Source organism: Bos mutus, chromosome 17, assembly GCF_027580195.1.
Source record: "Bos mutus isolate GX-2022 chromosome 17, NWIPB_WYAK_1.1, whole genome shotgun sequence".
NCBI lineage: Eukaryota > Metazoa > Chordata > Mammalia > Artiodactyla > Bovidae > Bos > Bos mutus.
In genome coordinates, this window is record NC_091633.1 from 6389365 (window position 1) to 6406496 (window position 17132).

Consider the following 17132-nt stretch of genomic DNA (forward strand, 5'->3'; position numbering starts at 1 on the left):
TCCTCCCCTTCCTTCAGGTATTCAACCCACATGGATGTAACGCACAGATCGGTCTATTATCTGCTGTTTTACAGATGGAGAAACAGAGGCTCAGAGAAGTTAGACTGAGACGAGACCTACCAGCCCAGAGTTTTCGTCTTGTCTGTCAGGGATTCTCCACCTCACACTACTGACATTTTAGGCTGGACGGCACTTGGTTTTGGGGGAAGGAGGTCAGCCCTCCTCGCCTCCATGTAGGCTATTTAGCAGCATCCCAGGCCTCCACCCACTAGATTCCAGTAGAAACATACTCCCACCTTCAGCGTCCCCCCTCCTTCCGCAGCGGTGACAATCTAAAATGTCTTCAGACTTTTCTAAATGTCTTCCTGGGAGCGGGGCGGCCCGCAAGAGAGCGAAATCGCACCCTCTTTGAGAACCCCTGATGTATAAGAACTGTAGAGCAGCCCTTCCCTCTCGTCTCTTTTGTTTTATGCAAACAGCATTTAAAACACTCTGCCCAGGGTCTGGTTTTCTTCTCTCACACCAATTCCTGGCGATCATTCCACTCCCCGGCATACAGACAGAGGGAAATTCTCTTAAACAGAACTGCCGACGGGAGGAAAAGTGGTAAGCTGCCTAGGCCTGGGGGTAAACCAGCATGCGGTCAAGGGTTGCTCTGGGCCGTCTCCCTGGGACGCCCCGCCCCACCGCGAGGTCTGGAGGCGGGACAAGGGAGATGGGGAGCGGCCGTGGGCGGGCCTGAAAGGGGGAGGGACCACGTTCCAGACACGCCCCCTGGCGACGTCACGGCGCCGCGGCCACGCCTCCCCCGGCCGGGGCGGCTGGCGAGCTGGGAGTCGCTGGGCGCGCGGGGCTGCCGCGGCTAGCCTCTCACGGTAGGTGGCCCCGGGGCGGCGCGGTGGGGGGGCCTGGGCTGCAGCCGCCAGCGGGAGGCCGCCTGCGGGTCGGCCTCGAGCACCGGGGAGCCCTCGGCCCTCGCGGCTTTTTCCCTGGCCCGGCCCGGCTGCTCCGGGCTCCGGGGCTGGGTGCTGGGAGGAAGGCGGCGCTGGCGGGCGTCTCGCGGATCAGTACCCGCTCCCTGCGCTCCATGCGCTTTCCGCGGGATGCAGCGGAGACCCGGTCCCCGTGACCCGGATCCCGCGGTGAAGCCGGGAGGTGCTCAGCGTCTGTGTGTGTGTGTGTGTGTGTGTGTGTGTGTATTGCCGGGAGGTCGGGCGGGAAGCAGCGTGTCTCCGCTGTCGGAGCCACCGACCCCTCCCCGGCGCGCGCGGGGACCCCCACGCGGGCGCCGAGACGCGCGGGGCGGGGGCGCGTGGAAGTTAACTTGCAGCCTCTGTGGAGTTGAGAGGCGTGTCTCAAGTGGAGGGATTAGGGGAAGGAAATAGTTGTCTGGAGCGGGGAGTGGGGGGCTCCGAGAGCATGAAATAAGGGGTCAGCCCTGGTGAACCTGGGGGTCACCCGCTAGGAGGGGGTTGGAGTTTGACCAGAGGATCCCACTGCCCAGAAACCTCCGGCTCTCGGAGGAGTGAGCTGAATGGGAGATGCCTCGTAAAGCTAGGACTGGGAGTGGCAGCCAGGGAAAGGGGGCATGGTCACTAAGGTTGGGCGCGCCGGACCTGGCAGAGTCTGTTGTTATTCTTATGTGGGGCAGAGGTCGAGGTCTAGCTTTCTCACTTCAGAGGCCCGCCCCCTCGTGAGGAAGGGTGGGAACCATCCAATTGAGTGCAGTAGTTAGAAGGGCTGATCACTTTGCCTTCTTCCCCTTTTACAGATGGGGAAACTGAGTCTCAGAGAGGTCTTGTGCCCACGGCCTTACATCCCACAGCTAGGATGTGGCAGAGGTGAAACTCAGCCTGAGGCCCCCTGATTCCGTGTGTCTTGTAGGGATGTTGGAAGGGAGGTGCGGGTGTGGGGAGCTGGTAAACTCCTACTCATCCTTCAGAAACCTCCTTGAGCAGCGCCTCCTCCTGGAAGCCTTCCCGGGCACTCCACAGGCATCGTTCAGTTCAGTTCAGTTCAGTAACTCAGTCGTGTCTGACTCTTTGCGACCCCATGAACCGCAGCATGCCAGGCCTCCCTGTCCATCACCAACTTCCGGAGTTTACCCAAACCCATGTCCATTGAGTCGGTGATGCCATCCAGCCATCTCATCCTCTGTCGTCCCCTTCTCCTCCTGGCCTCAATCCCTCCCAGCATCAGCGTCTTTTGGCATCGCTGGGCCTTCCTGTTTGGTATCCCACAGAGTTAACAGGCCCTTGCTTGTTAACCTTTTTTCGCAGGTCTGTCTCCCGTTCTGGGCTGTGGACACTTTTCCCTCTACTCCATGTCACATGCTTTCATTTAGCTGGGTGGCTTGATGGTTAGGCCAGGCTTCTGGGTTTGGACAAATCTTGGTGTGACTCACTCTGGTTTAGTAGTGATGTGGTCTGGGCGAGTCATTCCCCTGCACTCAGCCTCAGTTTCCATGACTGTGAAATAAGGTTTATCATGTCACTTGTGAACCATTTTAACCCACTGACTCCCAATTGTACTATTATTTACTTAATATATATGTTTATATCACCTTATTTTTTTAAATCTCATGTAATTTTTTAAAATCATAGCCTTATTGAGATATAACTCACATACCGTACAATTCACCCATTTAAAGTATTCAATTTAGTGGTTTTTGAGATAGTCACAGAGTTGTGCAACCGTCGCCAGTGTCTAATTCTAGAACATTTTCACTGCCCATAAAGAAACCCTGGGCCTATCAGCGGTCACTGCCAATCCCTCCTTCCCCCAGCCCCTGGCAACCACTAATCTACTTTTCATCTCTATGGATTTGCCTATTCTGGACATTTCCTCTAAAAGGAATCATGCACGATGGCCTTTTATGATTGGTGCTTTTCACTTAGAATGTTTACAAGTTTCATCCACGTGCTAGTATGCGGTACTTTATTACTTTTTAATTTTAGTATTAAAAAATATATTTACTTGGCTGCGCCGGATCTTAGTTGAGGCATGTGGGATCTTCAGTCTTCATTTCAGCAGGATCTTTAGTTGTAACATGTGGGATCTAGTTCCCTGATCAGGGATTGAACCCAAGACTTCTGCAGTGGGAGCATGGAGTCTTAGCCACTGGACCACCAAGGAAGTCCCTATTTTAGTAGCTCATTACTTTTTTTTTTTTGGACTGAGTAATATTCCATTGCATTGAATAAATCATATTTATCTGTTTATCAGCTGATGGGCATTTGGGTTGTTGCCATTTGGGGACTATTATGAATAGTACTGCTGTGAACATTCCTGTACGAGTCTTTGTGTGGCTATGTTTTCAATTCTCTGGAGTACAGCCCTAGGAGTGGAATTGTGGGGTCATATGGTAATTCTTCGTTCCACCTTTTGAGGTCCCACCAAACCGTTTTCCAAAGTAGCTTCGCTGTTTTACAATCCTATGAGCAGCAGATGAGGGTTCTAATGCTCTTGAACAAATTTAGTTTTCAGCAGCTGAAATCTTCCAAATCACTGGCTTTGACCCCTGCTAGTTAGAAGTTAACACATGTGAAATTAATGCACATGAAATTTACACAGGTGAAACTGAAGCACAGGAAATTAAGCTCTTCCTTAGCAGAGTAACTGGGAACTCGGGTACTCTGAGGAAGGGAAACAGATCAAGACTGGGGCAGTTAGGTGAGTCCATGTGCACCGTGACCTCCTGTAACAGCCAGAAATATTTGCTGAGCCTCCTCCTGCCAGATCCTGAGTGGGACCAGGGGAGGCCTTGAGGAAAGGAATCCCAGGGCTTGCAGTGCCCACCCCAGGACCTGGCACACAATTCGGTGGTGCCTTCAGGGGCCTCTGTGTGGGCTGAAAGGAAAGGGGGATGGCTCAGACCCCCCCACCCTAGGCCAGGAGGAGTGCCTTGACGGCTGAGGCTCCACGTGGAAGCCAGGGACACCTCTGGAGGGTTTCCTAGACTACAGTCCTGGGGCTCAGAAGTGCAGTCTGGCCCTGCCTGTGCTCCACCCCATACCCCCGTGACGTCCTCTGGTGGCCACGAGGTTCCCTTATCTTGCATTCATGCTTAGTCGCGTCTGACTCTTTGCAACCCCATGGACTGTAGCCCGCCAGGCTCTTCTGTCCCTGGGATTTTCCAGGCAAGAATACTGGAGTGGGTTGCCATTTCCTCCTCCAGGGGATCTTCTGAATCAGGTATCGAACTTGCGAATCCGGAGTTCCCTGTACTGCAGGCAGATTCTTGACCGCCTGAGCCATTGGGGAAGTTAGATATACCCTAAGTGGGCCACTGCTTATTTCCAGAGACGCCCCCCGGGCCTGAGGCCAGCAGTCCTGAGTGACGGCCACCCGTGTCCCTCTTTTCGATCATTGTTCCCACACCTGGGACGCGCACCACGTCCCTCACGCTCTTTGTCTTTGGATAAGACAGGGCTGCCCAGGAAGAGCCCAGGTCAGAAGGCCCTGGTGTTGTGAGACCACAAGGGGGCTTGAAGGTCACCAGTTCTTCCTGAGGTTCAGCCTATAGTCCGCTGGTTCAGGAACCTCAGCTGGCATTGGGCTGTGTATCCCGGGGTCCCAGCCACCGACCTCGTCCCACCCAGGCAGCTGTTCTTTGGGAGGGCCGTGGAGACGCGGCCTCCTGGTGGCCGTGTCCAGTCCCTCCTGCTTTTGTTCACTCGTGCATTCTTTCCCTCTGCATTCTTTCCCTCCCTCGGCCTTTTAAAATCCTGAATTCTGTGCATGGAGAAGGCAGCCTGGGGAAATGGAAACTGGGCTGTGGTGGCTAGGCAAGGGGTTGCCCCTTGCTGGGCCTCAGTGTATCCCGCTGGGGAATGGGCGTGGACTGAATGCAGTAGCACCTTGGGATCTGTAAAGCGCTCAGGTGCGTTATCTGCATGACTTCGTGGGTCAATTTGTAGCAAGAGTAACAGCTCAAAAGCAGCTGATACTGACCCGAAAGCCCGGGTGTGGCCGTTGTGGCTTTGATCTGCCAGGCGGCGGAGTGGAAACCTGTCTGGGTAGCAGGCTCCAGGCCTCCCTATTTGCCACCTGTCCCAACTGCCTGCAAAGCTCCTCGCTCTCTGCAGACACATCTGTTCTGTCTGGTTCCAGGGCAGGTTCCCGGGTGCCTGCTGCTTCCCACGCCCCCTGCTTGGGTCTCCTCCACCCCGGGCTTCCACAGCCCCAAGGAGAATGTCTGGGCCGCCAAGTGAATTCCCACATCGACCAGACTTTTGACCCAGGCAGCTGTGGCCAGAGAGTGGGCTGGGCCATCGCATCTTTGAGGGCCTGGGCCTGTGTTTGAATCCTTCCAGTTCCACAGGAGGGCGAGGTGTTCCCTGGCTGACTCCCCAGTGCCTCAGTTTTCTCATCCGCAGAATACAGGCGCAGCTGGAACCTACTTCCTGCAGGTGTTAACGGGAGGGCTTGGGGGTAAAGTGCCCACCCTGCTACCAGGGGAAATGCCAGGCCCCTGGGGTCAGACGGGCTCTTCAGAGACACTTGAACGTGTTGCTTTGTGAGACCAGCTTCCTCGTCTGTCCAGAGGCAGTGATTATAAATACAGTGTCAACAGGGCTCACCGAGTGCCAGGCAGTGTTCTAGGTACTTTCTGTGCTTGAATTCACTTAACTCTCCCACTCGTCCTCCTCCGATACTTTGACGCAGAGGCACAGAGAGGCAAAGTCATTTGCACAAGGTCACCCAGCTGGGAAGTGGGGAGAGACAGGGTTTGAATCCAGAGTCTACGCACTTTTCCTTTTATCCTTTTACGTGCTGGGTATTGATTGCTACGCGGCTTTCCTCTAGTTGCGGAGAGTGGCGGCTTCTCTTCATCCTGGTGCACAGAGTTCTCGAGGTGGAGCACAGGATTTCTGGCTCTAGAGCCACAGGCTCTGTTGCTATGTCGCTGGGGCTTCATTGCTCCGAGGCAGATGGGATCTTCCCAGATTGGGATCGAACTCCTGTCTCCTGCATTGGCAGGAGGATTCTTTCCACTGAGCCACCAGGGAAGCCCCCAGGGTCTACACTGTTAATTACCATCTTACCTGCCTCTCAATACCCTGTCTTCATGCCTAGCATACAGAAAATCTCAGTTGCTCTTATTACATTATTATAGAATTATTCTTAGATATTTCATCATAAAATTTATCATAAAATTACTGCATGTTATTAATGTTCATCCCTTTTTCTGCCCTTCTATCCACACTGCTTCCCGGATGGACAGAACACGCAGGGCTTTTGGCTTGTGAGGTCTAGATTTCTCCTCCCCACCTCGGTGTCCCTCTGCTCCCCCTAGTCTCATAAACAGCTGGAGGCTGGGCAAGAGCTCAGAGGCAGCTGGGTCCCAGCTCTGCCTCCAGAGTGCTGTGTGACATTGGACAGAGCGCTTGCCCCCACTGAGACTCTGTTTCCCCACCTGTGAAATGGGTAGGCAGGGCTGTAACAAGCTGCCAGTCAACGGCTTCACCCCACAGGGTGGCTCTTGTATACTCCCACAATGTTTTATTTTACAAGGAGAAAACATTCAAATATTTTTAGAGAATGATGCCAAAGCCTCCCTTCTTAGGGAAACTCAGGAGCTTGGGCCACACTAGAGTGTCCTGAAGCTGCCCCTTTGGTGGCCTGGGCTCTCTTGGTTTCTTCCCGCCGTGCCCCAGCACTGAGGGTCCCTGGCCGAGTGCACACCTTCCGGGCTCTGAGGACCCCAGGGGTCTGCCTAGGTGTCATTTGAATGAGCACATCCATTGCTTTAAATACGAATATATATTTTAAACCACTGGTTTCAGTGTTGTCCAGGAGTTCCTCCAGCGCTGCTTTTCTAGGTCATCAGAGACTGAAGCCTCTTACCTCTTCTGCTACTGTAAACCTTCAAGGCTTTTTTTTTTTTTTTTTTTAATGTGGCTGCTCCAGGTCTTAGTTGAGGCTTGTGGGATCTCTAGTCGCGGCATGTGCGATCTAGCTCCCTGACCAGAGATCGAGCCTGAACTGTCTGCATGGGGAGTGTACAGTCTTAGCCACTGAGCCACCAGGAGAGTCCCCTCAAGGCTTTTAACACGGCCTTGTCCCCATCCCGCAGTCCCTCTCTGGGCCCCAGGGTCCGGCCTTACCTGGTCCAGGTCCCTGACTAGCCCACAGGGTTATGTGGGGGCCAGGCAAGGTCTCTCTAGGGCTTCCCAGGGGGCTCAGTGGTAAAGAATCCAGCTGCCAATGCCGGAGATGTGAGTTCGATTCCTGGGTCGGGAAGATCCCCTGGAGGAGGAAATGGCAAGTCATTCCAGTATTCTTACCTGGGAAGTCCCATGGATAGAGGAACCTGGCTGGCTACAAACCATGGGGTGGCAAAGAGTCGGACACGATTGATGGAGGCCCCTCTGCCGTGAGGACTGGCGACTGTGTCTGCCCCAGCACGTCTGCGCCGCCTCACAGCTGCTGGAGCACCATCCCATACCCTCTCCCTGTCCTCACAGGGTGCCAGAGAGACACTTCTCTATTGACAGCTTCATTTCGCAGAAACTGACACTCCAGTCACTTCCCTGAAGTCACTCAGGCCTGAGGTGACAGCACCAGGATTCGAACCCACTCTCCCCAAGTCCAGTCGCCGCCGTGGCAGGTCAGCCATCCACCTGTCACTGCACAGAGAGCCACGGGGCGATGTCTACAGTCAGCTGCACCTGGTCCTGGGCCACACTGGGCCCTCAGTAACTTTCTAAATAAATAAGGACACGTGGCAAGTTCTCAGCCAGATGCTGGGGTGCAAGATTCAGGAAGCCACCAGGTCCCACTTTTTCCGGAGCACATGTTCCAGTTGAGGCGGCAAAAAGAAAAAGAGAAAATGACATCTCTGACCTGAGCTGCCCAACTGGGAAACTGGGGCTTCCCAGGGTGGCTCAGTGATAAAGAATCTGCCTGCTAATGCAGGAGACACAAGAGACGCCAGTTCCATCCTTGGGTCAGCAAGACCCCCTGGAGAAGGGAATGACAATCCACTCTGGTATTCTTGCCTGGAGAATCCCATGGGCAGAGGAGCCTGGCGGGCTACAGTCCATGGGGTCACAGAGAGTTGGACATGACTACGTGACTGAGCACACACCACACCTCTCAAACTTGAACACTTGCACGAATCCCCTAGAGATCTCGCCAAGGCGCAGATGCTGACTGAGCAGGTTGGGGGCAGGCCCAGCTCTCAGGGGACTCCAGTGCTGTTGTCTAAAGACCACACTTGAAGCAGTGACAACCTAGATCAGAGGTCAGGAAACTACAGCCCATGGGCCAAATCTGGTCCACAGCTTGCTTTTATGAATAAAGTTTTATTGAAACATGAAATAAAGTTTTATTGAAACCTAGACAGCATATTAAAAAGCAGAGATGTTACTTTGTCAACAAAGGTCTGTCTAGTCAAGGCTATGGTTTTTCTAGTGGTCATGTATGGATGTGAGAGTTGAACTATAAAGAAAGCTGAGTGCCAAAGAATTGCTTTTGAACTGTGGTGTTGGAGAAGACTCTTGAGAGTCCCTTGGACTGCAAGGAAATCCAACCAGTCCATCCTAAAGGAAATCAGTCCTGGGTGTTCATTGGAAGGACTGATGCTGAGGCTGAAACTCCAATACTTTGGCCACCTGATGCGAAGAGCTGACTCATTTGAAAAGACCCTGATGTTGGGAAAGATTGAGGGCGGAGGAGAAGGGGACAACAAAGGATGAGATGGCTGGATGGCATAACCAACTTGATGGACATGAGTTTGAGTGAACTCCGGGAGTCGGTGATGGACAGGGAGGCCTGGCGTGCTGCAGTTCATGGGGTCGCAAAGAGTCAGACGCGACTGAGCGATTGAACTGAACTGATTGAAACAGGGCCACCCTTCTTCCACCTACCACAGCAGGGTCCAGTAGTTCTAACAGAGACCATACAGTCCACAGACCTGAAAATGCTGCTGCTGCTGCTAAGTCGCTTCAGTTGTGTCCGACTCTGTGCGACCCATAGACGGCAGCCCACCAGGCTCCCCCGTCCCTGGGATTCTCCAGGCAAGAACAGTGGCGTGGGTTGCCATTTCCTTCTCCAATGCATGAAAGTGAAAAGTGAAAGTGAAGTCGTTCAGTCGTGTGGGATTCTTAGCGACCCCATGGACTGCAGCCTACCAGGCTCCTCCATCCATGGGATTTTCCAGGCAAGAGTACTGGAGTGGGGCACCATCACCTTCTCCAGACCTGAAAATAGTTTTTTAAAAAAATCACTAGTGCTTTTTTTAGGAAGGCTATTGAATTTGTTACAGTGTTGCTTCTGTTGTTTATGTTGTGGTTTCTTGGCAGGAAGCATGGAGGGGTCTTAGCTCCCTGACCAGGAATTGAACTCACAGCGCCTGCATTGAAAGGTGAAGTCTTAACCACTGGACTACCAGGGAAGTCCTGAAAATAACAACTATTGGGCCCTTTATGGGTAGTCTGACTACCTCCATCTACTCATATTACTCAAGTAGTAGTGTTTTGTGATTTGGTGAATATAAGGTTATCATAAAAAGGATTGCTGTTAACATTTGAGGGCCTCCTGGGTACTTAGCTCTTTAGGGGTAGTTCGGTATTGTATCCATTTTATGAGTAAGACAGACTGAGGCTCCGATTGGCTGGGTCACAGATGCAGAGTCTAGGGGGCCAGGAAGTGGGTGAGGCCAAGTGGTGCCAGGTGAGTACATTCTTGTTACATCAGAGCTTCTGCCTGGAAAGTCTTCATGGAGCACAGAGGTTTTGTTTTGATTTCAACCCATCCGAGGGCACTCGGATACCTTCACTTCTTTGTCTGTTCTCCCGTTGAGTCAACAAATAATCCATGCAGCTGGTGCTGGGAGTTGGGGGCCTTGCTGACCACTAATGTCGAGGGGACGTGGGGAATGCCCAGTCCTGTGCCTTCCAGTGGAGGAGGCAGTGAGCCTGAGAGGCCACTCTGGCTGCTAAGCACCTGGAGGAACCTGACATGGGCTTGGGAGGCAGTCAAGGAAGGCTTCCTGGAGGAGGGGGTACAAATTGTACCAATAGGAGTTAGCTGAGTTGAGGAGGGCAGGAAAGGTTTTCTAGGGGAAGGGAACCACAGGCACAAAACTGGCGTTGTTGGTTTGGTACAGCTCACAACACTGAGATTTTTTTCTGTCTGTGTGTGTATGTTGGGGATGAGAGAATGTTAAAAATTGGCTGTGTCAGAAAACCTGGGTCTACCCTGGCGAAGGAAAAAGTTTTCCTCTCCAAGTTCCCCTCTACCTTCTCATGGCTTCCTGGACAGGGTCTCCTGTGGGTGCTAACTCAGTGCTTGTCTCCAGGGAGTCCTATGGATGAGCAAAGAGCAGACCCCCCGCTGGGCTCCTGGGGGTGGGCTGTGTGGGGTGGTCCTTGGGCTGGTGGCAGCCTCAGCCAAGAAGCAGAAGGATCGCTTCCTTTCCGTGTCTTCTTTGCAGTCACTTTTTAATTAGGGCGTGTTGTTAACTGAAGGTGTGAGGGGGCAGAGTTTCCTTTGAAAATGTTTTTAACGATACTGAATTCATTTAACCAGGGTATCAGGTAGACGGCACCAAAGGGGGTTTGGGGTGTAGCTATTGTCACCAGGGTGGCCCTCGGCAGGTCAGAATTTGGAGGGGAGCCCCGGGGCAGGAGTAGGGGGAAGCTGGGAGGGGGCCAGACCCACAGCAGCCTTACCCCCCTGATCTGCTCTTTCCCTGAAGTCCCAGGAGCCGGGGCTGAGGGTGGGGGCGGGGAAGGACCCCGTTAGCTGTGGTGGTGCGGGGTGTGCGTCCCCGGTCGGTGGCCGCTGGGGAGCCAAGCTTCCTGTTCCAGGCAGCTCCCCATGGCTCTCACTCCCCACCGGCCGCTGTCTGCCGGGGTCTCTATTTCTGCCGTGCCCTGCCTCTCTTTTCCATCCCTGTCTCCCTCTTGGTTTTGGTCTCTCCCCTGACTGTGTCTCCCCTCGTCCCTCTCTCGCCCTCCATCTCTGGCCCATCTCTGTCTCTCCGCATCCCCCCCACCCCCGTCCCTGTCCGTCTGTCTGTCCTCTCCCTCCCGACCTGGGCTACTGGGCTACTTCCCCTTCCCCTCCCCCATGCACACACCCCGATGTGCTCTTCCTCGCTCTCCTCTGTCCCACTTCCTTCGGCCGCGAGTGACATCCTCCCTCAAGGCCCATCAGAACCCCCCGGGGACCAGCCACGCGTGCCCCGTGGAGGTGCAGGAGCCTTGGGGTGAGCCATGTTGGCTGGGTGAAGAGAGGGGGCACCAGGGAGGTCGGGAGGGCGGCCGAGGCTGCTGTCCAGGGTTCACAGTCGGCCCCCCAACCCCAGGAGGGGCCCCCCTCGCCCCGCCCAGCTGACCCAGGGCTTCAGGGAGGAAGAGGAAGCTTGGGTTGACGGCCCGAGGGCGGATTGCCGCTGTGGGTTTGATTTGGGCTGGGGCTCCGTCCCCTGGGGCAGCGAGGGTTTTGTTACCCTGGCTCCCAAGCAGAGGTGCATGTCTGTGGGTGGTGCCCCCCGGGCAGGCACCACATGGTGTGTCCCCGGCTCCCCTCCAGCACACAGTAGGCCAGTAGGGCATGTGAGAGTTTGGGGGTGAAGGGCCAAATCAGAGACAGTCCAGCCTCTTCCTTCCGCCCACGGGGAAACCTAGGTCCAGAGAGCAGAGGTGATTTGCAATTTGCTCAAGAGCGTGCCCACGGACTTGGAACCCAGAGCCGCATCCGGGGGCCCCCACCCTTGGCAACCGGACAGCGCGGGTGGGTGTTCCTGGTGGCCTTGGGTCAGGGTCATGTGAAAACCATCCCTGAGGAGGTGGGAGACTCACTTTGAGGCCACCTTGGCCACCTGCTGGGGGCCCTGGACCCTCCAGGGAATGACACACAGCCCCGAGGTTTGCAGAAGGGGTCAGGGCTGTGGAGTCTGAGTCACTGACCTCCCAGCGGGCAGACGGTGGGCTTGCTTTCAGCCTGGGGCTGCAGCTGCCGCAGCCTTGGGAACCTCGGTCCTCCGCTCACGTGTCACCCGCTCTGCCCTTGGGTCGCACAGAGGATTTTGTTGTAATCACAGGCATTCTGTGGGTTCTCTGGGGAAACCAGAAGGGAAAGACGCAGCTCTGCCAAGGAGGGAAGGGGCTCTCCTTGCACGAGACTCCAGTGTCTGGGGATCCGCCCCTGCCCCGCTCCTGCCTCCCCTCCCTTCCTGAGAAGGTTGGTGGGAACACAGCACCTTTGAGCAAGCGGCAGCACCCCCCAACCACCGAGGGCTCTTCCTCCACAGCTGGCTGCACGCCACGCCCAGAACCCCCACCCAGCAGGTCTGGAAGGGGCCCAAGAGTTTGCATTGCTCACACGTTCCCAGCTGCTGATTTGGCTAGACAGACCTCTGTGGGCAAAGCGATGTCTCTGCTTTTTAATACGCTGTTTAGGTTTGTCATAGCTTTTCTAACAAGGACCAATCATGTTTTTAATTTCATGGCCACAGTCACCGTCTGCAGTGATTTTGGAGCCCAGAAAAATAAAATGTGTCTAGCAATGTAGGTTCAAGATTCTGCTCCACCACGTACCTGCCGAGAGTTCTGAGGCAAGGCCTTTACCTCTCTGTGCTTCGGCTTCCTCATCTGTCAAATGGGATAATAACAGCACTGTTTTCGTAGATTAGCTGTGAGGATTAAATGAACTAATACATGTAAGGTGCCTAGAACAGTGCCCAGGCATGGAGTAAGCAGTATACACATGCTTGCTGTTATTACAGTTACTGCTTTTACTTTTATTACCATTGTCATTTCCATCCACCCCCACATGGTTCTGCAAATGAATTTTTTGGCCAACCCAGTATATACGTAGATGTATTTTTTTTGTTGTTTTTATAGGTACTATCTCACTCTGACTTTAGAATCTTCACAGTATACCTTGATTTTTATTAACATAAAAAAGGAAAGGATCGCTGGTTTATCTAGATAGACTGGGTTGGGCAATGTTCTTTTAAGAGGAGATTTATTGCGGGATTTAGCTCACCCAATTACAGGTCAGACGCACTTGAGTTAACTTGGGCACAAGCGGTGTGACCTTGGGCCAGCCCCTTCTCTTCTCTGGTTTTCAGTTTCCATCCCTGTGAAATGGGCATCCTCTTAGTGACTGTCTCTTGGGTTCCTGGCAGGATTAACACGTGCGTTTATGTGGTGCCTGATGCATAGAAGTGCTAATTCATAGCAATCTGGATTCTGTTGTTTACCCATTTTACAGATAAGGAAACTGAGGCTCACAGACATTCAGGGACTCTTCTCACAGCAGCATGCTCCCTGAGTCTGTTTCTGGTATTGTCTGGGCAAGTCTGCAGATGCAAATACTTCCGACAGAGTCCCAGGCCCCTTCAGCGCCCCAAACCATTTTTCTTTAAAGAAAGGCTATTCACTCCCTCTGAATCTAGCCCCCAGAAGTCAGTGAACCGTGAGGAGACGGTTCTCCTCATGGGTTCCTCCCTCTGATTTTTAAAGTGTTCTTGTTCTTAGCAGCTCTTGGAGCTCTTTAAAAGTCTTCCTCTTCTGTCTGCTTCGGGAGCAAGCAAGAGGGAGGGTCTCCCAGTCCTGGACTGTGTGTGTCCACGAGGGAAGCAGGTGGGCAGGTTGATGTCCCGGGTAAAACGAGATTCCCGGGGATGTGCTGCCTGCAAATGGTTCTCTTAAAACCCCCACCCAGGGATTTCCCTGGTGGTCCCATGGTTAAGAATCCGCCTGCCAATGCAGGGGACACGGGTTCGATCCCTGGTCTGGGAGGATTCCACACGCCTCGAGGCACCTAAGCCTGTGAGCCACGACTGCTGAGCCCACGTGCCAGTACTGAAGCCCATGCACCCTGGAGCCCATCCTCTGCAACAAGAGAAGCCCCTGCCATGAGAAGTCTGGGCACCGCGATGAAGACCCAGCACAGCCAGAAATAAAAGAACAAACCTCACCCATCCCCCCACTCATACCCCAAAGATCACCTGCAAAAGACTCCTCTTACCTGGGAACTTACATCAGGAAGTGTTCGTGACCTGCTCGCTTTGTTCCTGGTCAAGCCTTTCTGCCTCACTGGCTCTCGGCCACGGCAAAACTTGCACAGCGAAGACATGCAATCAGAAAAACCATAAACTACAATTAAGGGGCAGGGGGAAGCTCGTCAAGGACTTTTCTAAGCGTAAAGTATCGGAACAGCCTTCTGACCTTTGGGTAAGGACAGTCTCCGGGTTAGCTTTCCGTGAGGAAAACTCCCATCCACACACTCTTGAGGGCAGAAGTGAGAGTGCTTAGCTGGCTCCAGCTGTCGCTGTGAGTTTTCCCATGAGACTTTGGGAATCAATTTTGCTTAGTTTTATCAAAACAATTAAAAAAAAAATCATGCTGGGGTCTGTGAGAAGACCACGTGAATGGTGAGTATGCCAAGGTCCCAAAGGGCCTCTGATGTGTCTGCATCAGTTGTTTGTGAGTGGTTGAATCCTGGTTTAAAATAGTTAAAGGTCGGGGGAAGAAAAGGGGGATTGATTGGCTTAGATAAACAGTTAAGTCTGAAAGTAGATTGCCTTCGAGTGTGACTGCGTTTGGGTGCTTCACCCTCGTAGGACACTGTCTCTCTCTCTCTTTTTAAAATTTTATTTATTTATTTACCTTTGGCGATGCCGGGTCTTGGTTGCTGCGTGGTCTTTTCTCCAGGGGCAGCGAGTGGAGGCTGCTCTCTCTGGTGTGTGGGCTTCTCTCATTGCAGAGCACAGGCTCTTGGTGCGTGGACCTCAGCAGTTGCAGCACGCGGGCTCAGCAGTTGCAGCTCCTGGGCTCTAGAGCACAGGCTCAGTAGCTGTGACTCACAGGCTGAGTTGTTCCGTGACATGGGGGATCTTCCCGGAGCAGGGATCGAAGCTGTCTCTCCTGTCCTGGCAGGTGGATCCTTTACTGCTGAGCCACCGTGGAAGCCCGACACGATGTCGTTCGTTCTCTGTCTCACAGATGGGCTTTTTTTCCTGTGGTGGCTTCATTCTCAGACCTGCTCTCCCCTTTGACGTCTCCAGTCATTCGTCCTGCTCATTTAGCTCTAAGAGAACGGGTTCTCTGATTCTTCTCGCAAGCCCTAGGACTGCTTCCTGTTCACCCACCTTGAGTCTCGTGCCCATCCATGAGTGTCTGTGCCCTTTTGTTAACCAGACCTCAGCCACTGGTCTCGGGCGTGGGGTCAGCCCGTCCCGGTTACGGGGTGGGGAATGCATGCATCCCAGCAGACAGACGCCCACAGCACCGGTGGTGGGGCAGAAAGGAAAAGGGAAGGCAGGGTTTATGTCCTGGAGGAGAAAGTGGAAGCAGCCGCTGCCGTTAATGGAGGCTTCAACCTGCTCCAATATGGCATGAAGGCCTTTATGTGTATTTATCTGCTCTCCTCTTTCACTGGCAAGGAAATGAGGCTCAGAGCGGTTAAGTGACTCTCCTAAGGTCACAAAGCTGACAGGTGGAGAATTCAAACTCAGCTCTATCTTTTTGCAAAGCCCATGTGTTCATGGCTCCCTGATACCAGGGGAAACTTAGTGATCTGCAGAGAGAGCTCAAAAAATATGACTGCCTGGGGCAATGCCAAGCTCTGTGTTAAGGCTGGGACTAGAAAAAAATTGTTCTTAAAGACTGCAGGACCCATCAAACCCTGATCCCCGTCCTCCCTGCCGTAGTCTCTGGCAACCACAATTACAGTTTCTGTCTTTATGATTTTGATGACTCTGAATACCTCATGTAAATGTTGTCCTACAGTATTTGTCTTTTTGTGACTGGCTGATTTCACTTAGCATAATGCCCTCCAGGCTCATCCATGTTGTAATATGTATCAGGATCACCTTCCTTGTTAACGCTGAGTAACATTCCGTTGGGTAAATACCCCACATTGTGCACCTCTATCCATGAACCCTTGGGTGGCTTCCACACTTTAGCTATTGTGAGTAATACTGCTGTGAACGTAGATGTAAAAATACCTCTTTGAGACCCTGTGTTCAGTTCTTCTGGGTCTTCTGGGACGTGGAATCAGCGTGGGCCATATGCTGATTCTTTATTTTTAATTTTTTTCCGAGCCTCCTTACAGTTTTTTCACAGTGCCTGTACCATTTTACATCCCCAGCAAGTAGTCACAGGTTCGTTTTTTGACATCCTGGCCAACACTTGTTATTTTCTGTTTTTCTGGGGTTTTGTTTGTGTAGGGGGTTGTTGGTTTGGTTTGGTTTTACACCAGCCATCCTAATTGGTGTACGGTGGCAACTCACTGTATTTTTGATACGCGTTTGCCTGATGATTTCTGATGTTGAGCATGTTTTCACGTACTTGTTGACCATTTGTCTGTCTTCTTTGGATGAGTGTGCTCTCAGATTCTTTGGCCTTTTTTTAGCCAGTCGGTGAGTTTTAGGGGTTCCCTGTAGATTCTGGATATGAACCCCTTTTCAGCTCTGTGATTTGCACATATATTTTCCCATTCTATGGCTTGCCTTATTACTCTGTGGATAGTGTCTTGTGGAGCACAAAATATTTTAATTTTTATGAAGTCCAGTTTTTTTTTTTTTGTTACCTGTGCCTTTGGTGTCAGATCCAAGAAATCATCGCCCGCTTCTGTTTCAAAGGCACAGTTGGCAGGTTGGGCTGCCGGGTTGGGTTGGGGTGGAGTGGGAGAGACAGAGAGGAGTCGGAGGTTCCAGCTACCTCCGAGGCTTTTGGCCCGAGCGTCTTGAGCTGCTCACAACTGGAGTGGGGTGAGTTAGGGGGAGAAACCAAGAGATGAGCTTTGGACGCGTTAAATTTGAGGTCCCAGCTCGACGCAAGCAGAGGTGACGTGGACACAGTTGACGGCCAAGTCTGGTGTCAGGGAGAGAGATTAGGCCTGGAGACGACAGCCCAGAAGTCACCAGCCTGCGGGGAGCAGAGGAAAGCCTGGTGAGCGAAGTGGAGGAGACAGTGGCAGACAAGTAGCAAAGTATGAAACCCCTGCTGCTTCTGCCAGAGTGCCTGGGATTGGCCCAGCATAAGGAAAATTCAAGTCTCAAAGTTTCTTGCACCAAGTCCAGGAGAGAGAGTAGAAAACAGGGCGACATCACCTCCTTGGCCTCTGATCAGAAGCCACCCCAGCCGTGGCGGCTCATTTCTGGCATG

General features: G+C 53.0%; 1 protein-coding gene across 1 annotated transcript in view; it reads left to right on the plus strand.

The window, feature by feature from the left end:
* Positions 1-792: 792 nt before the first annotated feature.
* TPST2 (tyrosylprotein sulfotransferase 2) overlaps positions 793-17132 on the plus strand; it is a 53944-nt gene continuing 37604 nt past the window's right edge. The window contains exon 1 of the mRNA XM_070385937.1: positions 793-875. The gene's annotated coding sequence lies outside the window, so the exon portion shown is untranslated. The remainder of the gene's footprint in view (positions 876-17132) is intronic.